Source organism: Delphinapterus leucas, chromosome 1 (assembly GCF_059928025.1).
Source record: "Delphinapterus leucas isolate spDelLeu-1000000601 "Yukka" chromosome 1, BTC_Dleu_Yukka2, whole genome shotgun sequence".
NCBI classification, from domain to species: Eukaryota; Metazoa; Chordata; class Mammalia; order Artiodactyla; family Monodontidae; genus Delphinapterus; species Delphinapterus leucas.
The window spans coordinates 90,359,963-90,383,705 of record NC_143129.1 but is presented as its reverse complement, the minus strand read 5'-3'; the positions used below and the strand labels follow the sequence as shown (position 1 = coordinate 90,383,705).

Here is a 23,743-nt window from a genome sequence, read left to right as displayed (position 1 = left end):
ACAATAGCAAAGATCAATAAAACCAAAAGGAAGATAAACAAAATTGATAAACCATTAGCCAGACTCATCAAGAAAAAAAGGGAGAACACTCAAATCAATAGAATTAGAAATGAAAAAGGAGAAGTAACAACTGACACTGCAGAACTACAAAGGATCATGAGAGATTACTATAAGCAACTATATGCCAATAAAATGGACAACCTGGAGAAATGGACAAATTCTTAGAAAAGCACAACCTTCCGAGACTGAATGAGGGAGAAATAGAAAATATAAACAGAACAATGACAAGCACTGAAATTGAAACTGTGATGTAAAATCTTCCAACAAACAAAAGCCCAGGACCAGATGGCTTCACAGGCGAATTCTATCAAACACTTAGAGGAGAGCTAACACCTATCCTTCTCAAACTCTTCCAATATATAGCAGAAGGAGGAACACTTGCAAACTTAGTCTACGAGGCCACCATCACCCTGATACCAAAACCAGATAAAGATGTCACACAAAAAACAAAACTGCAGGCCAATATCGCTGATGAACATAGATGCAAAAATCCTGAACAAAATATTAGCAAGCAGAATCCAACAGCACATTAAAAGGATCATACACCATGATCAAGTGGGGTTTATCCCAGGAATGCAAGGATTCTTCAATATACACAAATCAATCAATGTGATACACCATATTAACAAACTGAAGGATAAAAACCATATGATCATCTCAATAGATGCAGAAAAAGCTTTTGACAAAATAAAACACCCATTTATGATAAAAACTCTCCAGAAAGTAGGCATAGAGGGAACCTACCTAAACATAATAAAGGCCATATATGACAAACCCACAGCCAACATTGTTCTCAATGGTGAAAAACTGAAACCATTTCCACTAAGATTAGGAAGAAGACAAGGTTGCCCACTCTCATCACTATTATTCAACATAGTTTTGGACATTTGTTTTAGCCACAGCAATCAGAGAAGAAAAGGAAATAAAAGGAATCTAAATCGGAAATGAAGTAAAACTGTCACTGTTTGCAGATGACAGGATACTATATATAGAGAATCCTAAAAATGCTACCAGAAAACCTCAAGAGCTAACCAATGAATCTGGTAAATTAGCAGGATACAAAATTAATGCACAGAAATCTCTTGCATCCCTATACACTAATGATGAAAAATCTGAATGAGAAAGTAAGGTAACACTCCCATTTACCACTGCAACAAAAAGAATAAAATACCTAAGAATAAACCTACCTAAGGAGACAAAAGACCTGTATGCAGAAAACTATAAGACACTGATGAAAGAAATTAAAGATGGTACAAACAGATGGAGAGATATACCATGTTCTTGGATTGGAAGAATCAACATTGTGAAAATGACTATACTACCCAAAGCAATCTACAGATTCAATGCAATCCCTATCAAACTACCAATGGCATTTTTCACAGAACTAGGTCAAAAAATTTCACAATTAGTATGGAAACACAAAAGACTCCGAATAGCCCAAGCAATCTTGAGAAAGAAAAATGGAGCTGGGGGAATCAGGCTCCCTGACTTCAGACTACACTACAAAGCTACAGTAATCAAGAAAGTATGGTACTGGCACAAAAACAGAAATATAGATCAATGGAACAGGATAGAAGCCCAGAGATAAACCTACACACATACGGTCACCTTATTTTTGATAAAGGAGGCAAGAACATACAGTGGAGAAAAGACAGCCTCTTCAATAAGTGGTGCTGGGAAAACTGGACAGCTACATGTAAATGAATGAAATTAGAGCACTTCCTAACACCATACACAAAAATAAAATCAAAATAGATTAAAGACCTAAACGTAAGGCCAGACACTGTGAAAATCTTAGAGGAAAACATAGGCAGAACACTCTATGACAGTGTTAAATCACAGCAAGATCCTTTTTGACCCACCTCCTAGAGAAATGGAAAAAATAATAAACAAATGGGACCTAATGAAACTTAAAAGCTTTTGCACAGCAAAGGAAACCATAAACCAGATGAAAACACAACACTCAGAATGGGAAAAGATATTTGCAAATGAAGCAACTGACAAAGGATTTATCTCCAAAATATACAAGCAGCCCATGCAGCTCAATATCAGAAAAACAAACAATCCAATCCAAAAATGGGCAGAAGACCAAAATAGACATTTCTCCAAAGAAGGTATACAGATTGCCAACAAACACATGAAAGGATGCTCAACATCACTAATCATTAGAGAAATGCAAATCAAAAGTACAATGAGGTATCACCTCACACCAGTCAGAATGGCCATCATCAAAAAATCTACAAACAATAAATGCTGGAGAGGGTGTGGAGAAAAGCGGAACCCTCTTTCACTGTTGGTGGGATTGTAAAGTGATACAGCCACTATAGAGAACAGTATGGAAGTTCCTTAAAAAACTAAAAATAGAACTACCATATAACCCAGAAATCCCACTACTGGCCATATACCCCGAGAAATCCATTATTCAAAAAGAGTCATATACCACAATGTTCACTGCAGCACTATTTACAATAGCCAGGACATGGAAGCAACCTAAGTGTCCATTGACAGATGAATGGATAAAGAAGATGTGGGACATACATACAATGGAATATTATTCAGCCATAAAAAGAAAGGAAATTGAGTTATTTGTGGTGAGGTGGATGGACCTAGAGTCTTTCATACATAATGAAGTAAGTCAGAAAGAGTAAAACAAATACCATATGCTAACACATATATATGGAATCTAAAAAAAAAAAAAAAAGGTTCTGAAGAACCTAGGGGCAGGACAGGAATAAAGACACAGATGTAGAGAATGGACTTGAGGACACGGGGAGGGGGAAGGGTAAGCTGAGACGAAGTGAGAGAGTGCTATGGACATATATACACTACCAAATGTAAAATAGATAGCTAGTGGGAAGCAGCTGCATAGCACAGGGAGATCAGCTCAGTGCTTTGTGACCACCTAGATGGGTGGGATAGGGAAGGTGGGAGGGAGACGCAAGATGGAGGAGATAGGGGGATATATGTATACGTATAGCTGATTCACTTTGTTATAGAGCAGAAACTAACACACCATTGTAAAGTAATTATACTCCAATAAACATGTTTAAAAAAAAATGAATGGGAGTGATGAGTCTTAGAATGCTGACTCTGGCAGTACTGATCAGTGGGGCAGACAAGGTGAAGACTGGAGTCAGGGAGGCCAGACAGGAAGCCATTGCAGTAATGCAGGTGAAAAATGGGGAGTCTCAGTTAAGGCTTCCCATTGCACTCTGAGTAAAGACCAAAACCATTACAATGAAGCACCAGTCCCCCCAGACTGACCTGTTATCTCTGTGACCTCATCTCCCACTCAGTCTTTCCTTGCTCAGCCACACCGACCACTCAAGCTGATCCTTGAACATGCCCGTCACACTGACCTCAGGGCATTGCCACCTTCTCTTTCCTCTCTCTGGAATGATCTTCCTCCAGATGTTCACATGGTTCACTCCCTTATGTCCTTCAAGCCTTTGCTTAAAGTCTCCTTTTCAATGAAACCTTCCTTGTCAGTTTACTTAAGGTAGTACTCCCACCCTCAACTCCATGTCCCACTTCCATGGTTGTTTGTCTCTTTCCATCCACCACACTATATCTTTTACTTACCCGCTTATGTTTTGTCTTCTTCCGGGAGAATGGAAGTACCTTGAGGGCAGGGATGTGCCTGTTTTGATCACGGCTATATCCATAGTATTTACTGCAGTGCCTAGCATATAGTAGGTATCAATAAGTATTTGCTAGGACTTCCCTGGTGGCACAGTGGTAAAGAATCCACCTGTCAATGCATGGGACATGGGTTTGAGCCCTGGTCCGGGAAGATCCCACATGCTGCAGAGCAACTAAGCCCGTGTGCCACAACTACTGAGCCCGTGCGCCTAGAGCCCGTGCTCCGCAACAGGAGAAGCCACCACAATGAGAAACCTGTGCACCGCAACAAAGAGTAGTCCCTGCTCACCGCAACTACAGAAAGCCCATGGGTAGCCAAAAATAAATAATAAATAAATTTATTAAAAAGAAAAAAGTATTTGCTAAATGAGTGAATTATTGAGTTCATGGATGAAAGAAAATTCATGAAGACAAGAGTAGTAGCAGTGGGGTTGAGAAAAGGAGAGAGGTGGGGAGAAATTTAGGAGGGATTGCCAACAGGACCTGACATTGCTGAATGTGGGGAGTAGAGGAGAGAGGAATCTAGGGCAACTTTCTGGTGTCTGACTCCAGTGCTAGGTTGGTGGAGGGCATTCAAGCAGCTGGAAAATCTTTTTTTTTTTTAAGGGCTCTGCAAAAAAAAATTTTTTTTTTGCTCTATGTACATTTTTTTATTGAAGTATAGTTGATTTACAATGTTGTGCTAACTTCTGCTGTATAGCAAAGTGACTCAGTTATACATATATATATACATTCTTTTTCATATTGTTTTCCATTATGGTTTATCCAGGACATTGAATATAGTTCCTTGTGCTATATAGTACGACCTTGTTGTCCATCCATTATATATGTAATAGTTTGCACCTACTAACCCCGAATTTCTCTTTCTGATTTTTCTTCATTAGTGTATAGGAATGCAAGAGATTTCTGTGCATTAATTTTGTATCCTGCTACTTTACCAAATTCATTGGTTAGCTCTTGTGGTTTTCTGGTAGCATTTTTAGGATTCTTTATGTATAGTATCATGTCATCTGCAAATAGTGACAGTTTTACTTCTTCTTTTCCGATTTGTATTCCTTTTATTTCTTTTTCTTCTCTGATTGCCATGGCTAGGACTTCCAAAACTATGTTTAGTAATAGTGGTGAGAGTGAACATCCTTGTCTTGTTCCTGGTCTTAGAGGAAATGCTTTCAGTTTTTCACCATTGAGAATGGTGTTTGCTGTGGGTTTGTCGTATATGGCCTTTATTATGTTCAGGTAGGTTCCCTCTATGCCCACTTTCTGGAGAGTTTTTATCATAAATGAGTGTTGAATTTTTTTCAAAAGCTTTTCCTGCATCTATTGAGATGATCATATGGTTTTTATTCTTCAGTTTGTTAATATGGTGTATCACATTGATTGATTTGTGTATATTGAAGAATCCTTGCATCCCTGAGATAAATCCCACTTGATCATGGTGTATAATCCTTTTAATGTGTTGTTGGATTCTGTTTGCTAGTATTGAGATTTTTTGCATCTGTATTAATCAGTGATATTGGTCTGTAATTTTCTTTTTTTGTAGTATCTTTGTCTGGTTTTGGTATCAAGGTGATGGTGGCCTCATAGAATGAGTTTGGGAGTGTTCCTTCCTCTGCAATTTTTTGGAAGAGTTTGAGAAGGGATGGGTGTTAGCTCTTCTCTAAATATCTGTTAGAATACACCTGTGAAGCCATGTGGTCCTGGACTTTAGTTTCTTGGAAGATTTTTATCACAGTTTCAATTTCATTACTTGTGATTGGTCTGTTCATAGTTTCTATTCCTTCCTGGTTCAGTCTTGGAAGGTTATACCTTTCTAAGAATTTGTCCATTTCTTCCAGGTTGTCCATTTTATTGGCATAGCATTGCTTGTAGTAGTCTCTTAAGATGCTTTGTATTTCTGTGGTGTCTGTTGTAACTTCTCCTTTTTCATTTCTACTTTTATGGATTTGAGTCCTCTCCCTCTTTTTCTTGATGAGTCTGGCTAGTGGTTTGTCCATTTTGTTTATCTTCTCAAAGAACCAGCTTTTAGTTGTATTGATCTTTGCTATTGTTTTCTTTGTTTCTATTTCATTTATTTCTGCTATGATCTTTATGATTTCTTTCCTTCTGCTAACTTTGGGTTTTGTTTGTTCTTCTTTCTCTAGTTCCTTTAGGTGTAAGGTTGATTGTTTATTTGAGATTTTTCTTGTTTCTTGAGGTAGGTTTGTATAGCTATAAACTTCTCTTTTAGAACTGCTTTTGCTGCAACTCATAGGTTTTGGATCATCGTGTTTTCATTGTCATTTGTCTCTAGGTATTTTTTGATTTCCTCTTTGATTTCTTCAGTGATATCTTGGTTACTTAGTGATGGATTGTTTAGCCTCCATGTGTTTGACGTTTTTTTCCCTGTAATTCATTTCTAATCTCATAGCATTGTGGTCAGAAAATATGCTTGATGTGATTTCAATTTTCTTAAATTTACTGAGACTTGATTTGTGACCCAAGACATGATCTGTCCCGGAGAATGTTCCGTGCGCACTTGAGAAGAAAGTGTAATCTCATGTTTTTGCATGGAATGTTCTATAAATATCAATTAAATCTATCTGGTCTGTTGTGTCATTTAAAGCTTCTGTTTCCTTATTAATTTTCTGTTTAGATGATCTGTCCATTGGTGTAAGTGAGGTGTTAAAGTCCCCCACTATTTTGGTGTTACTGTTGATTTCCTCTTTTAGAGCTGTTAGCAGTTGCCTTATGTATTAAGGTGCTCCTATGTTGGGTGCATATATATTTATAATTGTTATATCTTCTTCTTGGATTGATCCCTTGATCATTATGTAGTGCCCTTCCTTGTCTCTTGTAACATTCTTTATTTTAAAGTCTATTTTATCTCATATGAGTATTGCTACTCCAGCTTTCTTTCGATTCCCATTTGCATGGAATATCTTTTTCCTTCCCTTCACTTTCAGTCTGTATGTGTCCCTAGGTCTGAAGTGGGTCTCTTGTAGACAGCATATATATGGGTCTTGCTTTTGTATCCATTCAGCAGGCCTGTGTCTTTTGGCTGGATCATTTAATCCATTCATGTTTAAGGTAATTATTGATATGTATGTTCCTATGACCATTTTCTTAATTGTTTTGGGTTTGTTTTTGTAGGTCCTTTTCTTCTCTGTACTTCCCACTTACAGAAGTTCCTTTAGCATTATTTTGTAGCGCTGGTTTGGTGGTGCTGAATTCCCTTAGTTTTTGCTTGTCTGTAAAGCTTTTTATTTTTCCATTGAATCTGAATGAGATCCTTGCCGGCTAGAGTAATCTTGGTTGTAGGTTCTTCCCTTTCATCACTTTAAGTATATCACGTCACTCCCTTCTGGCTTGTAGAGTTTCTGCTGAGAAATCAGCTGTTAACCTTGTGGGAGTTCCCTTGTATGTTATTTGTCATTTTTCTCTCGCTGCTTTCAATAATTTTTCTTTGTCTTTAATTTTTGCCAATTTGATTACTATGTGTCTCGGCATGTTTCTCCTTTGGTTTATACTGTATGGGACTTGCTGCGCTTCCTGGACTTGGGTGGCTATTTCCTTTCCCATGTTAGGGAAGTTTTCGACTATAATCTCTTCAAATATTTTCTTGGGTCCTTTCTCTCTCTCTTCTCCTTCTGGGACCCCTATAATGCGAATGTTGTTGCCTTTAGTGTTGTCCCAGAGGTCTCTTTGTAGACTTTTTAATGATGGCCATTATGACTATTGTGAGGTGATACCTCATTGTAGTTCTGATTTGCATTTCTCTACTAATTAGTTATGTTGAGCATTTTTCATGTGCCTATTGGCCATCTGTATGTCTTCTTTGGAGAAATGTCTACTTAGGTTTTCTGCCCATTTTTTGATTGGAGTGTTTGTTTTTTTGTTGTTGAGTGAGCTATTTGTATATTTTGGAAATGAAGATCTTTTCGGTCGTAAATATTTTCTCCCATTCCATAGGTTGTCTTTTTGTTTTGTTTATGGTTTCCTTTGCTGTGCAAAAGCTTATAAGTTTGATTAGGTCCCATCTGTTTATTTTTGTTTTTATTTCTATTGCCTTAGGAGACTGACCTAAGAAAACATCAGTATAATTTACTTCAGAGAATGTTTGCCTATGTTCTCTTCTAGGAGTTTTATGGTGTCTTGTCTTAAAGTCTTTAAGCCATTTTGAGTTTATTATTGTGTATTGTGTAAAGGTGTGTTCTGACTTCATTGATTTACATGTGGCTGTCAAAATTTCCCAACACCACTAGCTGAAAATACTGTCTTTTTTATTTTATATTTTTACGTCCTTTGTTGAGGATTAATTGACTGTAGGTATATGGGTTTATATCTGGGCTCTCTATTCTTTTTTAAAATTAATTAATTAATTAATTAATTTTTGGCTGCGTTGCTACACGTGGGCTTTCTTTAGTTGCGGTGAGCAGGGGCTACTCTTTGTTGTGGTTCATGGGCTTCTCATTGTGGTAGCTTCTCTTGTTGAGAAGCATGGGCTCTAGGCACATGGGCTTCAGTAGTTGCAGCACATGGGCTCAGTGGTTGTGGCTCTTGGGCTCTAGAGCACAGACTCAGTAGTTGTGGTGCATGGAATTAGTTGCTCTGTGGCATGTGGGATCTTCCTGGACCAGGGTTCGAACCCGTTTTCCCTGCATTGGCAGGTGGATTCTTAAATGCTGTGCCACCAGGGAAGCCCAAATGATTTTAATCTTAAAACAAGTGATGGCAGGTGCTAATGGTACAGTACGAAAGTATACTCCACTTCTAGAGTCTTGGGCTGTTCCAGAAACATAGTCACACTCCTCTTTTCTGCAGAGTCCACCATTCTCAGAGCTTCTATTCCTACATCTCTCTTCCAAAGTGAGGAATAAGCACAGGTGTGGTCTTTCTTCAAGAAGGTGGCAGCTGGCCTGCAGGTAGCCTGGACTGCCACTGCTATGGTCGCAGGCACTCCAGTCTTCCTCTCTCTTCCCTCCTCCTCCTCTGCCTCCTCCTTGAAGACTCCTCTTGCTGGATCCCTCCAAGTCCATGCGGGAGTGCAGGGTCCCTGCCTACCCCGTGCTGCCACCCCGGCACCCCACCTCCCAGCCCAAGGTGGCAAGCTGCGTGTGATCCCCCGCAGCAGCTGCTGGCAGGTGCCCAATGCCAGACAGCGGCATTCCCTCTGAGCTCTCTATTCTGTTCCATTGATCTGTATGTCTGTTTTTGTGTCCATACCACACTGTTTTGATTACTGTAGTTTGTAGTACAGTCAGAAGAAGAAAAGTGTTTTTTGTTTTTGTTTTTTTTTTGCAGTACGTGGGCCTCTCACTGTTGTGGCCTCTCCCATTGTGGAGCACAGGCTCTGGACACTCAGGCTCAGCGGCCATGGCTCACGGGCCCAGCCGCTCCGCGGCATGTGGGATCTTCCTGGACCGGGGCACGAACCCGTGTCCCCTGCATTAGCAGGTGGACTCTCAACCACTGCGCCACCAGGGAAGCCCGAAAAGTGGTTTTAAAGTAAGTTTGGAGGACCCCTGGGGGTGAATCCCTTGGAATTTCCTGGAATCACTTCAGAGGCCATTGAAGGGAGGAAGGGGAGTGCTCCAACCAGAGAAAATCTGCATTTCTCTATTTTGCTTTTGGTTTTCTTGTTTTTGTTTGGTTTAATTTTTAAGTCATGAGATCAGATATTATAATAGATTACAGTTACTGAGTTCTTACTATGTTTTGAATATTAGGCCAAGTAGGCATTAAAACCTGGATTATCTCATGTAGTCTTCACAACACCTCAATGAGGGTGACACTAGTCTTATCCTCTTTCTACAGAGCAGGAAACTGAGGGAGAAGAGAGATTAAGTGATTTGCCCAAGGTCACAGAGGTAGTAAGTATAGAGCAGTGTGATTCCTGAATCCATGATTTAAAGAGAAAATAGACAACTGTGTAGACTGATGGAGAACAAAGTATCACCTTTATTAACGATTAAAGCTCTCATATCTAGAGCAAAATGGGGTCGTTAACATTCTTCCTTCTGACATACGTCCACAAGTCCTGAAGACACCCAAGCAAACCCTCGCTTGGTGGGTGGGAGGTTTGGGCCTGAGAAGAAGGAGGAAGGACCGCATCGCTAGGTTTCTCCCAGCCCGCCCTCCAATCAGGAATGGGGGGTGGAGTCAGGCAGGAGTGTCCACTCAGGTAGGTCCCTTCCTGGGTAAGGAAATGTAAGCAATGGGAAGAAGAGCATGCATGAGGGTGAGCTCCCTTGTGAGAGGAGCCGCCGGGTGGACAGAGTTCCTAAAATGGCAAGCAGTGGCCTGAAACCAGTGAAACCAACTGCTGGCAGAGAAACATTCACCAGTTTTTGAAGATCTAAAACAAAGAACCTAAACCAGGGTCAAGAAGGCAGAATCATCAAAAAGAAATTGGTCTTGTGGGGACTGTGGGGAGCCTGTGCTCCATCTGAAGGGCAGCTGCTGCCCTAATCAAGCCAATTCTTGCCGCCAGGGAGTGTGGGCTTGGGGTTGCCTCATTTTCCTTTTTTTTGTTTGTTTTAAAGCTAGAAATCTTTATTTTTGTATAAAATGCTCTGACCTTTAAATATTGCAGCCCTCTCTCCCCCAAAATCTGTGGGTCCAAACCAATAACCTTAGAAGACTGCGTCTGGCCTGCATGCCCTGAACCTCTTTGGGCCTTGAGAATCTGATGAAAACTGGTCTTTTCCTTAGGGGGAAAAAAAATGTCTGAACAAACACACAAAATGGTGGATGTCCTTTGTGGGCGTCCCTGTGGCCCTGGAATCATCCTGTTCTAAAGGCATACTTTGTAGATGCAAAAGTGACAAGGGCTTCTTGTGAACAGACCTGAGGTCTAGGAAGGTACAAGCCTGGATGTAGTGTGTCATGTACCTGAATGAGACAGTGGAGTTTGTTGGGGTCACTACGTCCACCCTGTTAACCATACTTTGTACAAGGAAAGGTCCAAGAGACCTGGACACTGGTCTGGAGGAAGTAGAAGAGCAGGTTTGGAGGGAGTGAAGGAGCCTTGATGGGCAGGGAGATTTTGAGCTGGACTTTGAGGGTCGAGAGAACTATAAAAGAGGGAATTTTAGAAGATGGAATGAATCCTTTTTTCTGCTCTTGGGCAAAAAGGAAGGGTGTGGATTTAAAGTTGGGATGCCCTAAATGTCATGGCTGTCTGCAAGGAGGACAGGTATTACATGCAAGAGGCTGTCCTTCCAACCATGCATGTATCCTAGCCAGGCTCCTGAACTTTCCCGGGTGGATGACAGCCCATCTCCTGCTCAGCCTATTAAAGAATGTGGATCTGCCCTTAATTGGTAGCAGGGAGGAGCTGATCTCGATGTACTTGTCAGATAGCATAACACTGAGCTCCCTGCAGCTCAACATTTACCAAATGCTCGGTTGCAAAAAATAGCATCAATGGAGGCAAAAGACAAGCATTCCCACCATTCCTCTAGATTCCCAATCTTATCTACATATAAGTCAGAACTACAGAGACCTTCAGAGAGCTGGGTGCCGGAACATATCATTTTGGCCTCTGGTTGGCTACCTTTTTAGAACAGGTCTTCTCTGCTATGCCACTGGCCTAATGATGTCCTTATCATAAGAATGTTAAGGATGAGGTTCACTTTATTAGGCAAGTTTCTACTTTTTGAATACTTGTGTAGCAGCCTTCAGTAATTCATGTCTTTCTGTAGTCACTGCCCTCACTGAGTAGGGCTGTCCCATGTGACCAATAGGATATACCTGAAATGATGGTGTGTGACTTCTGAAGATAGATCATAAGGTACTGTGGCTTCCACCATGTTCTTTCTCATCTTGCCACTCTCGGGGAATTTGACTGCTTGTCATGAGGACACTCAAGCAACCCTATGGAGAGGTCTGTGTGGTGAGGAACTGAGGCCTCCTGCCTACAGCCAGCAAGAACTTGCCTGCCGTGTGAATGAACCATCTTAGAAGCAGATCTCCAGCCGCAAATTTTGTAAGCTAATTTTTTGTTACAAACTTTCATATCTCTAAATAACAAGCTTAAACTGCTACTTCCTGATTTCTTTGTTTGTTTGTTTTAGGCATTATCAATTTCCCACTTTTTCATTTTTATAGTGAGAAATACACCAAAACTTAGCAGATTAAAACAATAAACATTATCTCTCACAATCACTTCCTTCTCCTCTCAATATATTATAGAATACATTTGATCATTATATTGATATTTCATGATTACATAATTGGGACCACAGAAATGATATTTGTAGCAGAGCTATTAGTTTTTCCTTCTTACACTATTTTATTTTTTTATGCTGGGGATAATTATTATCTTGTCTTTATGCTTAATTTCTAAGTATTTATCATTATTTCATGCAGAACATTCCCCTAATTGTCTAAACTCTTTAATACTTCCAAACAAATCAGGTATTCCATCAATTTCCTCTGATGGAGACAGCTCCTAGAACGTTCTGGTGATCTCTAATGACTAGTACCCTGGGATTTTCCTTACTCTCATCCTGGAGAGTTCTCTTTGCCCCTCTTTCATTTTGGATTCCCTTTTTCTTGTATTTCAATACATTTGTTTTTATTTAAAAGCACAGTGAATTGCATACCTCCTCCTGTTTCCTCTTTACACTGGTTGCTAGGAGGCACAGAAAATCTATAACCATTTAAAGTAAGATTTACAGAGACTTATGGAATGTATTTTTGGCATTTTCACCTTACCCTTGAATTTATCCTATTTCTTCTAACTTTGCTTTTCCTTTTGATTCATGATCTAATTTTAAAAAACATTTGCTATATTCAATATATCTTTGTTAACCATCTCAAATCCCTTTACTCAAGATGGACAAAAGCTGGAGTGTCAAAATATTGAATACAAGGCAAAACTCTGGAGGCGGAGCGAAGCATCAGGATCCAGCAATGAAAGAACACCAAAGACCAAAGGAGCAGGGGGAAGTTAAACACTGAGAGGTGGAGGCTGGAGTTGGGAGGTGGGGGAAGTGAAAACAGGTTTAAACAGTGGAGAAGCCAGGACAGTTTCCCCATAAATTAGTGAGAGTTCTCAGCCTGCCTTATGGTTCAGCGGAGGCATTGAGTTGGGGATTATGAGGGATGTCAACACCTTTCTATGTCCCATTACAGTCTGCTTCCCTTTCCCATCCACACCTCTACCGGCTCCTGGCCCTTCGTCCTGCTTCTCAGGTACCTCAATGTTCTTGTCATTGTTGGAGGAAGCTGGGGAAAGAGGAAATGAGGAAGTGGAGCAAACTTTACAGTAATCTCATTAACAGATACCAGTCTTATTTTACAGGGAGCAGAAAGCTGTGTACACAGCATTATTTTAGGAAAGCTGGAAAATTCATTGCATCCAGGGGAAGAGGTGTCCCTTCTTCAATCCATGTGAACCCTTTCAGCTGTGCCCTTGAACTCCGCCCTCATCACCTTCTCCAGGATCCCCTACCATCAGTTTTCCTATTACTCTTGTATCTTCAATCTCTTCCTCTTTTCCCAAACCTTTCCTCTATGGATGCTCAAGTTGTTCTCATCCTTTAAAAAAAATGTTTAATTGAAGTATAGATAATTTGCAATGTTTCAGGTATACAGCAAAGTGGTTCAGATATATATAATATCTAATCTTTTTCAGATTCTTTTCCATTATAGGTTATTACAAGATACTGAATACAGCTCCGTGTGCTGTATGTTCTCATTCTTTAAAAATTCCTTCCTTTTTTAAAAAAATTTTTTTTTTATTTTTGGCTGCGTTGGGTTTTTGTTGCTGCGCAGGGGCTTTCTCTAGTTGCGGCGAGCAGGGGCTACTCTTCGTTGCGGTGTTCAGGCTTCTCACTGCAGTGACTTCTCTTGTTGCGGAGCACGGTCTCTAGGCACGTGGGCTTCAGTAGTTGCAGCACGCGGGCTCAGTAGTTGTGGCTCGCGGGCTCTAGAGCGCAGGCTCAGTAGCTGTGGTGCACAGGCTTAGCTGCTCCGCGGCATGTGGGATCTTCCCGGACCAAGGCTCGAACCCTTGACCCCTGCATTGGCAGGTGGATTCTTAACCACTGCGCCACCAGGGAAACCCCAAAAATTCCTTCCTTGATTCCCTCTAGTCACAGTTCTATCTCCCTCTTTCCCTTCCCAGTCAGATTTCTTGAAAAAGTCTTCTGCACCTGCTGCTTCTATTTTCTGTTTCTCAGTCCACTCCCTGTTGTTACCAGTGGCCTTTTGGAGGCTGTCCTCATCTCAGGCTTGGTGTTATTTGACTGGTTTGCATTATCTGCTGACCCCGACTTCCTCCTTCCTGAAACCTCCTTCCTTAATTTTCATGACTCACTTTTAATCTCTTCTCCTCTGGTTTCTTCTTTCTACAGTTTCCAATTCCTCCATTCACCCCTTAAACGAATGGTCCATTCTTGACCCTCTTGTCTTTTCACCTCTAAGTTCCCCCTGATGTGTCATCTCCTCCAGTGGCTTCACATTTCGGTGCTGCCAGATGTGGATATTTCCAACCCAGGGCCCTCTCCTGAGTTGCATACCTGCATATACAACCACCTTCTGCAACTTAAACTCAGTGTCTCCAAAACCAAATTCATTGTCTTGCACAAGCCTGCCTCCGCCTGGATTTCCTGTTCTGGAGAAGGGCATGGTCAGCTGACCTTGGTGTCCGAAAAGAAACTTGGAACTAAAGAGGTGGCCATGGGGATGGAGAAGGGAGACCAAGGACATGAGATAGGAAGAGGGAGGAAGAATCCAGGATCACGTTGATTTGTGTCCTACCGGATGTGGGGTAGAGAAGCGGTCAGAGGTGGTCAGAGACGATTGGTCTCTTTTCTCCATCCCACGGCCACTGCCTTAGTTCAGACTTTCAGTGCTCCTACAACCCCCTAAATGGTCTCCTCACCTTCAATCTTCCCTCCTAGAACTCAGTCTCCACGCTGTGTCCAGAGAGGATATTAAAACGCATGTTTGGGTATGATGTTCTCCTGTGTAAAGCCGCATTGGCACCCATGAGTTTAGGGAAAATCCAGAACCCCCATCTTGGTCTTAAAGGCTCTTCAGAGTGGGGTCCTGCCTGGGTCTCGAGCCTCAGCTCTTCAGGGCCCTGCCTTGGTACAGGGCCTTGGTGCTTTAAGCTTCAATGCCACTGAACTTGCCATTTCCTATACCTGAAGTCTCTATCCCCACTTTCTATCCTTCCAGCACAGGTCAAGCACCCCTCTCCCAGCTTTTGCTGCCCTCGCCCCCTCCCTTGGCCCAGGCTGGGTGAGGGCCCTCTCTCTGGGTCCCCGTGTCCTCACCTCTGTCAGTCACCATCACATATACTGTAATCATTTTTTTCCGTTTCTGTAAACAAGAGGTGTGAGGGCAGGAGCTATTTTTTTTTAAGCTCTATAATCCTAGTACCTGGCACAGTTTGGCCTGTTGTAGATATTTAACAAATGTTAACTGAAAGAATGAATGAATGAAAGACCACATTGCAGAAGAAAGTATTGTCAATACTCCTCTCTTACTTCACAAATTCGACACTTAATAATAGCAGTTTCTTTTTTCTTGAATTTCAGGTGCATAGGATTGGATTAATCTACTCCTCAGCTCATGAAATACTATCACCATTGGTCCATGCAAAACCCTGTTCATTCATTCATTTTATCCCTAATCCTTAGTCTTATCACTGTTCTAATTTGTTTAATGCTGAATCTTTTAAAAAAATATTTAGTTATTTATTTAGGCTACCCTGGGTCTTAGTTGCGGCACGTGGGCTCTTAGTGGCAGCATGCAAACACTTAGTTGTGGCATGCAGGATCTTGTTCCATGACCAGGGATACAACCCAGGCCCCCTGCACTGGGAGCGCAGAGTCTTGCCCACTGGACCACCAGAGAAGTCCCTAATGCTGAATCTTTGAAAAATATATATGACTGTTTTGTGAGCAAATATTTTAAATTTATGTGACTAGTATTGTGTTATAGAGCTCATTACGTTTCTAGCATTTTCTATTCAGGGCAAGAAATGTAAGGTCCAACTGTGTTGACATGTGTACACCTAGCCTATTGTCTTTAACTGCTTCATTGTTCTCCTAAAAAGAAACATTTAAACAGACTCTTTTGTTCCCGTGGTTTCTTTGTTTTGTTTTTTGTTTTTTTTTTTTTTGCGGGCCTCTCACTGTTGTGGCCTCTCCCGTTGTGGAGCACAGGCTCCGGACGCGCAGGCCCAGCGGCCATGGCTTACGGGCCCAGCCGCTCCGCGGCATGTGGGATCCTCCCGGACCGGGGCACGAACCCGCGTCCCCTGCATCGGCAGGCGGACTCTCAACCACTGCGCCACCAGGGAAGCCCCTTTGTTTTGTTTTTTAATTTGATCCTCATCTCAGCAATGTGAGGATGTCAGGACAAATATTAACATCTCCGTTTGACTGAGGAGACACAGCTCAGAGATTAAGTGAACTGCCGAAGTCGCAGCATTTTGGGGGCAGAACCCAAATGGTTCCCTGTCCTCTAACACCAAGTTCAGTTTGTGGTCAAGGGTCACGCTCCTTCTCAGTGCGGGTGTGACCACTGCTCTCTCTAAGGATGTGGTAGATCTGAGCTTGCTCTGACGGTCAGGGGCAAGAGAGTCCCAGGGCAAACCTTACTAGATGTCCTCCTTCTCTAGCATCCCTGCCTCCTCAAACTCAGACTAGAAGGAGTGTCTGGGCAGCTGGGGCTGGAGGTAGGGAGGAGGACACTGCATAAAGGCAACACCTTTGGGGCTGTCAGAATCCACAAGGGCCAGGGAGGGGGGGGTCATTGCTAATTGTGTATTATGGACACTTGCCTCTCCCTCACTTACTTCCCTGAGCCATTGTTGAGTCACCTACAGGAAATGGCCCCATCCCCACAAAGCCCAGTCCCCTGGAATTTACCCCACCTGCCCACCTGCATCACTGCCTCTGTCTCAGGTGCAGGTGTCCACGCTGCACGTTCTGATAAGAGACACCTGTGCTTGTTTTTATAGCTAATAAAAATTATAAAGGACTATAAGTGCCAGCTGAACCCTCTGTAGAACCGACCCATGAGGGAGAGTTTCAGGCCACTACCTTTCACCCTGTCCTCTCCTTATTGCTGGAAAAATACATAATTACAATCACAACTAACTTGTGATTAGTCACAAGCACACTGTTTACAAAGTATCTGTTACCTCATTTTATACACACATCTCCAACACATGTTATTACCACTAGCCTCTTTTCAGAGTTGAGAAAATTGAGGCTCAGAGAGGTTAAATAACTTCCTCAAGGTTACACAGCGAAAAAGAGGTTAAATAACTTCCTCAAGATTACACAGCGAAAAAGTAGCACAATTGGGACTCAGATCTAAATCTTCTGATCACAGATGCTATGCCGTATCCACTACACCCTATCAAGGGCAGATGTCCAATTTCCTCTAGGAGAATTCCAGGTTGGTGCCTGAGACTCAGCATGAAGATGATATTATGAAAGGAAATTACTCATATCTCTCCAGGGAGTACCCTAACTGGAGCAACAGTATCATCCGTCATGTAGCAACTCTGCCCTGAGCCACTGTTGGGTGTGCAACCAGCTCTCAGGTCTCCTCTGTCTTCAGAGTAACAAAGCCGTCTCCAGGTAAATCACAGGTGACTAATTAAAATGCACGCTCTCCCGGGCTCCTTGGTTAATGCTTTCCCAAATGAGGCAGGGGTGGGAAGGGTGGTGAAGTTGTGGCAAGATGGAAAGACAGCGGAGGAAGAACAAAAGGGGGATGAAAGGAATGGAAGGGGAGAAAGAGAGAAAAAGAGGGAGGGGAAGAAGGAAGGAAGGAAGGAAGGAAGGAAGGAAGGAAGGAGGTAGGTTTGCCTATGTTTTTCAAGGAAAACAGGTAAGCTTTATGAGTCTAACAAATTTACATTTTCTAGCATTTTACAAAGTGCTCTCAGGTGTGTGACCCTATGACCTTCATGAAGACCTTGTGATGGAAGTAAAATACTATCATCCCACTTTACAAACAAGGAAGCTGAGGTTCTTGGCGATTCGAGATCTTGGAGACAGCCTAGAAGAACAGGAAAGACCTTAAGTTTTGATGTCCAGCAGACCTGGATTCAAATCCAGACTAGCTGTGAATGATCGACATGGTCTTTGTCAAATTACTTAGCATCTCTGAGCTTTGGTTTCCTCTTCTCGAAAACTGAGGACAATGACAGCCCCAGTCCCTTAGGGTTATTCGGAGGATTAAATATTATATTGCTTGGCACGAGAGCTCAAAATACGCTAGCTATCTTATTTCTATTGCTTCTGTATTGTCATTTCTTACTACTGTTACTAGAGTATGAGACAGCATTATTGCTCATAATGGTGTACACTCAACAAGTGTTAGCTTCCCCCTACACGACCCCAAGCCCTCACTTCCCCGAGGTATCATAGCTAGTCATTGCTGGACCCAGGCTGGCCATGGCTTTGACTTTAGTACTGGTATCCTTGCACAGTATCTTGTTGCCCACCCTCTATTTAGCGCCTCAAAAATGCAACTGGAATATACTGTATATATCCATGACACTAATATTCTTTCCATTTCCAAAGGGATATCCAGATATCTTAAGATTAATTCTTCAAAATATCCAACTCTCCCCCACTGCTTGGGAAGGACCCGTACGTGTGCCATCTATATTACAGCCTCGTATCATGATGTTTCCTCTAATTATTTTTAAGTTTGAGTAGACAATTCTGTACAAGCAATAAACTAGGAAACCTGAAAATAATGGGCAGGGTTTAATGGTGAGATTAATCTTAAAGCAAAGTTAATTAACACATAATCATCTTTGTGCTGCATGGTGATTAGGTATAAATCAAAGCTATTTCTGTAAATGAAAATAGTCAGTAATATTTTGTGCAATTAAACCAAGCACTCGCTGGGGGAGAGCAGCAGTGCTGATTGTGGGTGGGTAATACAGTTAGAGCTCCCAGTGTCTCTAACTTGCTTGAGGAAAGGATTGGCCACTGGGTCCCTAAGATGCCTATTACAATGCCTGGCAGTCATAAGTGTTCGATACATGTTCCCTCCTCTGCTTTCACATCTATTTCTTCTCCTTTACTTCCCTCTTCCCATAATGATTATTGTTACTATTATTCCTTAGCCTTAACTAACGTGGTCCCAGTACCACTACCTTAGCTCCCAGTGTTTGAATGACTAATTGTGAGCTAGGGGTTTGAAAACCGTTGTTCAGACATTCAAAAAGAAGGAAAAAACTACTCAGGGAAAAAAATGGTCTTAGGATTCATTAGAAAATTCTAATAACCAACGATCCTCTCTCAGATAAAGAGTCAGATTATAGTCATTTTTAATACTTCAAGGTTGCTGGAATTAAAGGAACCGAATGGCAACAATGAAAAAGTGGCTCTCTGTCCCTGCAGGGTAATAATACAGAATAGGTATTTGGGGGATTGCTGCCTAGCCCTCAGGGGCCCCGTCCACTTGTGGGATGGTTTCCCAGTATGTGTTAGTTTATGTGCCCTTGGCTGAAATTGGGTTGGATCAGGATTGAGTACTCAACTCGGCTGAGCTAATTAGACTCTTTCTCCTGAGAACCTGGAGCTGTGATTCATGGACGGTGAGTTCCTGTGTGTGGCTTGAACTGAGAACTTATAAACTTGAGAGTTGAATGGTGGCTCTCAGGTAGAGAGAAGCAGAAAAAAACAGTCTACAGAGAGAGAGAAGAATCAAACAGAGGTACAGAGAGAAGCAGAGATGAGTGTCTATGTGACCCTAAAGTAAAAGAAAAACAGAAAATGGCTGATTAGTTTCCCGTGGACTTTCCAGCTCCTACTTTAGATTTGTTCTGAGACCCATATCCACTCCCTGGTCCTCGGTTCTGTGAGATACTCTTGTACCCATATGATCCATTTTCCTATTTTATTTAAGCTAGCTCAAATGGGTATTTGTTATCTGCAACCAAAAGAGCCTTAACCAAAATACATTGCTTAGTCAGCTTGGTTTCCCAAGACCTTTTGCAAAAGGTAGAGGAATTTGGATAATTTTGTTGAGAAATGATATTGCCCAAAATAGACACAGCTGCTTCCTTCTTTGAGGCTAATGCCAAGCCTACTTAACTTGCTTTAAATCATTTTCTTCCTCCTCCTTCCTGGCCTGGAGTCATTAGGCTGGAATGGGAATGGATGAATATGGTGACAGGGGGCAGGGACAGAATACAAACAGCTGTACTGGAGACTTTCTGTCCTGTGTGATCTCGTGTTCTCGGAAGAGCAGCAACTGCCCAGGACTCATCATCTAAAGCTCAGAGTTTCCCTCATCAGACTCTGCTTCCTGCAGGCTTTTCAAGGGTCTCAAGGAACTTGCTGCCACAGTTCTAGCTGCTGGACCTGGCCACCCCTCCACCACTACCCCACCTCTGCACAGTAGATTTGGAGTTCAGAACAGCTTTGCGAGGGGCTTTAAAGTTAGCGAGCCAGCAAATACAGAGTACTAAGGGGAATGGAGAAATCAATTTCCAAGAATACAAGTCCGCTTCCATTTGTTACAAACAGATGCAATGTACCTGAGAAGAGCACCAAATATGGACTTAATTTAAAAAAAAAAGTCCTTAGTTTTCTTCTATGTCCCCCATGACGGAAAAACTCATTTCTCCAAGCAATTTGGAGGGTAAGAGATGCAGAATGACTGGCAAGGGCCTCCAAATGATGTGTCCTCTGTGTTGGAAGTCATTAAAAATCCAGAAAATATTTACATATGTGAGCCTAGTTAGAACAGCAATGTCCCAAGTTTGGGGCAAGTCAAGCCTCTCTGTGTGTGGAGGATGAATCTGTCTCACTGAACAGAGACTTCCTCTAGGGAAAAAATTGAGGACAGTTTTCTGAGTCTTATCTAGGCACACTGAGTGATGGGTTTCTGAATGTGAAATCCTGGTACCACCCAGAGAATGCTCTATTATTTGAGATCAGAAATTCTAGAAGAAAAGTTTCTCTGCTCATCCAACCAGCAAGCATTTGGTGGACACCTGCTTTTGTAAACCAGCAGGACCTTATGGGGCCTTCTCAGGACAGACCCCCCCCCATATCCTCTGCTTTAGCTCCTCTAAGTACCTAGATAATAGTGTCTGATGCACATTTCCTGAGTTGTTTTACAGATGCTAAAACCCCCACCAAATGGAAGAAATTAACTGCTTGATGTCCATGAGCCCATAGCCCCCAGGCCTATTGAAGCCTAAAGGTTGATAATGTTAACCCTGTGACTCTGCCCTGTTACCTCACCATCAACCAATCAGAGAACTGTGCACAGGCTGATCACATACCCTGGGATGCCCTTCCCTCACCTGGCCTTTAAAAATGCTTTGCTGAAACCCATCAGGGAGTTCGGGATTTTAGAGCACGAGCAACCCATCCTCCTTGTACTGGCGCCTTTATAATAAATGCTGCACTTTCCTTCACCGCAACTGCAGCCTCAGTAGATTGGCTTTACTGCGCATGGGTGAGCAGACCCAAGTTTGGTTCAGTAACACTTGGGCCACAAAACTGAACTGGGAGCAGCAAAAGACATAAGAGAGTCACCAGAAGCACATATCATACTTTGAGAACCTTAGCATTTCATTCATGCAGTCATGCAGCATTTATGAAGCACCTAGACACATTCAAGGCATTGGAATAAGATAGTGAACCTGAGTAGATGAGGTCCCTGGTCCCATGGAGTTTAAATTCTAATGAAGAGAGACGGAGACAAGAAAGAAGGTTAATGAAAAATAAATACATATGTTAATTTTCAGAGACTAAAGGAAATAAAACAGGGTAATGGGATGGAGTGGGATTGGGCAAAGAGACAATTTTAAATACAGTGGTCAGGGAAGTCTCTGGGGCCTGAATAATGAGAAGGAAGTAAGCAGTCAACTGAAGCCCGGGGAGAACATTTTAGGTGAAGAAAACAACAAAGCCAAGGAATATTTGAGGACCACAAAAACGAGCAGCACAGCTAGAAAGGTGATAATTGTTGGGGCTACAGAGGAGCCAAAGGCCGGATCATCTTAGCCTCGCAGACCACAGAAAGAGTTGGATTTTTTTTTTTTTTTTTGCGATACACGGGCCTCTCACTGTTGTGGTCTCTCTCATTGCGGAGCACAGGCTCCGGACGCGTAGGCTCAGCGGCCATGGCTCACGGGCCCAGCCACTCTGCGGCATGTGGGATCTTCCCGGACGGGGGCACGAACCCGTGTCCCCTGCATCAGCAGGCAGACTCTCAACCACTGCGCCACCAGGGAAGCCCGTGAGTTGGATTTTATTTTAGGTGGAATGAGAAGGCTTTGGAGGGTTTTAATCAGAAGAGTAATATGATCTGATTTGTTTTAAACTGTGAAAGGCCATTTTGTGGAGAGTGGACTCCAGGAGAGCAGGAATGGAAGCTACTAGTAGGGAGACTAGTTAGGCCAGAGTGGTAAGCTCAGAGGGGGGATGTTGGTGGTTAGGACCGGGGTGGTGGGCGGTGGGGACAGGACTTGCTGGAGGTTCCTTTATTGGGGATGAGTGGAAGAATTGAGGATGACTCAGGACTTTGGCCTGAGCACAGAGCCCCCACTAAGACTGGGGAAGTGTGGGAAGGAGATGTTTTAGTGGGACATTGAAGGAGAAGTTTGGAGGGGAAGACAATGAGTATCATTTTGGACATGTTAACTTTGAGGTGCTTTACTATACGACTTGGTTGGACAAACATACACAGGCAAAACAATTCAAGTAGTATAGAAGCTTGTTATTCACAAGAGGCCTCAGATATATAAAATCCCTAACACTTAAGATCCTACAACAAAGGATCCTCAAAGCTCCAAACTCACCATTTACCTAATGATTGTGTCTGTGAACTTAACTCCTAAAACCTTATATTCTCCACCTGTAAAACATGGATTAAATATAGCATCAACTTCACAAAGTTGTGGAGAAGATTAAAAGAGATTCTGCACATAGAGCACAGCTCTTGGTATGTGGTAAGCATTCAATAAATAGTTGTTATTGGTAATTGCATTAGTTTCCTAGGGCTGTCAAAACAAGGTATCACCAACTGCGTGGCTTCAAGCAACAGAAATTTATTATCTCACAGTTCTGCAGTCTAGAAGTCTGAAATCGAGGTATCATCAGGGCTATGCTCCCTCTGAAACCTGTAGGGGGGAATCCTTCCTTGCCCCTTTCTAGCTTCTAGTGTTTGCCGGAGATCCTTGGCCGGTAGATGCATCGCTCCAGACTCTGCCTCTGTTGTCACTGGCTGTCTTCTTCCTGTGTGTCTCTGTGTCTCCATACAGTGTTCCCTCTGTGGGTCTCTCTCTCCTCTTCTTATGCAGACACCAGTCATTGGACTAAGGGCTTATACCCTTCTTCAGTACAATCTCATCTTAACTAATCACATCTGCAAGGACCTTACTTTCAAGTAAGGTTACATTCTGAGGTGCTCTGGGTTGGGGAGAGGGACACAATTCAGCCCATAACAGTAGTCTTAATAATACCACTGATAAGTTATTTCCTTATCTGGGTAGAGGGCCCTGCCAAACAGAAACACTTACAACCAATTCTTTCAATTCACGGAACAGCCTTGGTCTCTAATAGAGAACTTGGTGGTATGTGACTGGCATTTTAACAGAGAGTTGAGATGATCTATCTGTACTTAGAATCATGGCATTTTTGGAGTTTGAAGTGACCAGGAATAACTTAGTTCAAATCCTTCATTTTGTCATTGAGGAAACCCACGCCTAGAAATGTGATGTGATTGGCAGAGGGCACATATCTGGACAGCAGTCAGGCTGACTCTGGGAAGCTTGTTTTCTCTCTTCTAAGATAACATTTCTCCCATTATACTTATTTGATCCTGCAGTCAAATGGCAATCGAATTTCACTGCCTTTGCCCCTTCCTAATCAAGTCTTCCCCTCCAACCAACCACCTACCTAAAGTCCAAACCTCTCTCTGAGAGGAAACATCACACAAGAAGATCTGGGAATCAGAAGAGGGAAAAGATACCTCCTTCCTTTTCCAGCTGGATTCAGAACACTTATTTTTCACTCCCTGTTTGACTCTGGGGAGGGTAAGCAGCAACTGA

General features: G+C 42.3%; 1 long non-coding RNA gene across 2 annotated transcripts in view; it reads left to right on the top strand.

Moving 5' to 3' along the window:
• Positions 1–16,883: 16,883 nt before the first annotated feature.
• LOC111180002 (uncharacterized) overlaps positions 16,884–23,743 on the top strand; it is a 51,677-nt gene continuing 44,817 nt past the window's right edge. The window contains exon 1 of one of the 2 annotated variants that reach the window (XR_004022168.2): positions 16,884–17,291. This is a non-coding gene — a long non-coding RNA (uncharacterized LOC111180002). The remainder of the gene's footprint in view (positions 17,292–23,743) is intronic. The other variant, XR_004022170.2, reaches the window with a different exon arrangement.